This window comes from Schistocerca piceifrons, chromosome 3, assembly GCF_021461385.2.
Source record: "Schistocerca piceifrons isolate TAMUIC-IGC-003096 chromosome 3, iqSchPice1.1, whole genome shotgun sequence".
In the NCBI taxonomy this organism is placed as follows: Eukaryota; Metazoa; Arthropoda; class Insecta; order Orthoptera; family Acrididae; genus Schistocerca; species Schistocerca piceifrons.
In genome coordinates, this window is record NC_060140.1 from 129,103,356 (window position 1) to 129,106,026 (window position 2,671).

A 2,671-nucleotide genomic window follows, 5' to 3' on the forward strand; every position below is an offset into this window, starting at 1 on the left:
GATGTACTGTTAACAGTCTTTCGCGGCATTTTTACACAAACCACAATTATTCACAAATAGAACAAAGACAATGCAAAATCCAACAAACGCTCTACAACAAAGAGCAACAAATTGCCAATGATCTGGGGAAGAAAGAATGACAAATTTGAAAATGTGTTGCACCAAATGCTAATTATACTAAGTAAATAAGAGCAGATATATGACTACTTATCAGAATATTCACAAAGAAATACGATCCTGGTCCGGATGTCGCCAAGTGTAACCTCCCCGTGAAAAGATTTAAAATGTCAATGATTATGAAAGTGAGCCAAGCGTAACCTGCTTGCAAAATTAAAGAATAATAATGACCCAAATGTAAACTCCACACAAAAGTTAAGAAATGAAGATTGCTCATTAAACCCACAATAATATTAATTAAATAATGAACCATGAACTGGATGTAACATCTCAACACAAGTAATTAAACCTGATAAATCTTATAAGGGCAGCAACGCTGACCTTCGGCCCTGTGAAAAAATTAAACCTGATAAATTCTTACCTCAGTAAAACTGCGTTTATATCTGCTCTTATTTTTCGGCACAGCTCCGTGCAATGCTGGCCTACATTTAATTTTGATTTTTGGAGGGAATGCATAGGAAATATTCTATAAATTGAAATGAATCTTTTTCTTTAAAAATTGGAAAAATTCTTTAAGTTGAAATGATTACTTTTCTTTAAAAGATTTACTTTATAGAAAAATTATTATTGGGGCATTTCTTGAACAGATTAATTACAATTAACACACGTTATTAGCTGAGCGCAATGCTGCTTCATTACCTTCAATAATAATACACATCGTCCACCACAATCCTAACCAGATTCGGAACAACAGCACGCCGTCGACGCATGCCGACGCCCGCTCAGTACAACCGTCCACTCGCTACAACTACTGCCGACCGACTACTACTACTGCAGACAGAGTGCAACTACTGTTCTTGCCGACTCGCTACACGCAACTGCGCCAGACTGCTACTACTATCCAACTGACGACTCGCGCGGTCAAGCGCAGACTAGCAACGATAAATATCTCTCTGGTCAGAGATTCCGTCATGCCTCGCCATCGCTGATAATGAATACATACGTGTTTCAAGCGGCTTCTCCTTGGGACGCGTCGTTCTGCCTCGGTTTCGTTTCTAAAGAAATGCTGAACCGAACTGAGTGCTCCGAAAGAGACACTTCAGCACCTTTCAGCTGATAGATTCTCACGATGTGCAGTAAAACTCCCGAAACGCACCCAAGTCCAACTAGTACAAGCGCTCTAGCCATTATCATCATCTTCGTAGGCTTCTACACAAACGCCTAATGGCAGTTGTTTCTAGGAGACGGACCAGCCTCTGTTGGCAGAAATTCATTTGTTTATTCTTGCGCTTCACAGTACTCCTCCGAAGATTATATAACATCGGCTGAAGCTGCTACATTGAAACAATCAGCAGCTGTCTCATCTAATTGCTACAAATTCATTCGAAAAACTTAAAAACAATACTTACGAGTTGGGCATATTCCTTCTGCGAAGCGTAAATTGAGTATTTTAAATGTGACTGTAAGTTGAATGTGTGATGAGTGTTTGAAGCGCCGCATCCTAATGGTGATACTTTCAGTGACGAGGAAAAATAAGTGAGAGGATGATATCCAGCCACATCAAGGAGTCTGATTCTTATGGAAGACAATAGTCTTTCCGCAGAACTGAATTCTCCCACCCAGTGAACAGACACTACAGGACTATCAGATGCTACCGTGACGTTAAAGCCCAGTTTTATACTTAAGTCAAGAACGTACTGCGAAGTCTCCTCCCCCTGCTGAAATGATAGTGCCAGTGAAAATGTGATCCAGAGTTATTTACGTGTAACTTCGCGGCGTTAGCTACATTGTTGAAGCAGCTGTTGGTGACCCCTCGTAACATACAAAGCTTGTGGCAACAGTCTATGGAACGGAACTGTATCGTTATGAAGATAGTACATGTTCTTTCGGCCATTGACCCTCTTCTTCTGTGCTGGATGCACACGCATTGCCCGAACTCTTACGGGTATCGGTAAGATTGTCTGCACGGGTAATGAGTGTAATGGGCAGGGGCACTACGAATGTAGTGTGTGGACATTAAGTTGGGAATGTGGGTCTCACGGGGAGCGTGCACGGGATAAATCCCTGCAGTCGCAGTACATTCTGTGCCCTCGGTGGCTCAGCTGGATAGAGCGTCTGTTCTGTAAGCAGAAGATCACGGGTTCGAGTCCCGGTCGGGGCACACATTTTCATCTGTCCCCGTGGATGTATATCAACATCTGTCGGTGGCTTCGGGTTTTCATTTAATTATAATTTCTCATTGTATCGTGGAGGATTTGTATTAAAATACAATGGGTTGTACTCTGATATTAGTTTTTGTTTTAACTGTCATTAAACTACAAGCTCTAAAGTGAGTGTTTAATTAATAAAAGTGGTGTCCTTTGATTCTACTAATGTTCGAGACAAAACTACTCTGCGTCTGTGCTAAATCATTTGTTTGGGAGAAAAGATCGTCTGCTTCCGTTTCTGGTGTTGTGATGGAACTTCCGTACGTAAGAGTAATGCGCTTACCAATGTAATAACATTTTTGTTTCGTCTTCTGTTTGATAATTAAATTGCGCGGGAAGTTGTGTGC

General features: G+C 41.2%; 1 non-coding gene across 1 annotated transcript; it reads left to right on the top strand.

Annotated features, from left to right (window-relative positions):
* Positions 1-2,203: 2,203 nt before the first annotated feature.
* Positions 2,204-2,278, top strand: Trnat-ugu. Its single transcript has one exon. It is a non-coding gene; the product is annotated as a tRNA-Thr (tRNA).
* Positions 2,279-2,671: the final 393 nt, after the last annotated feature.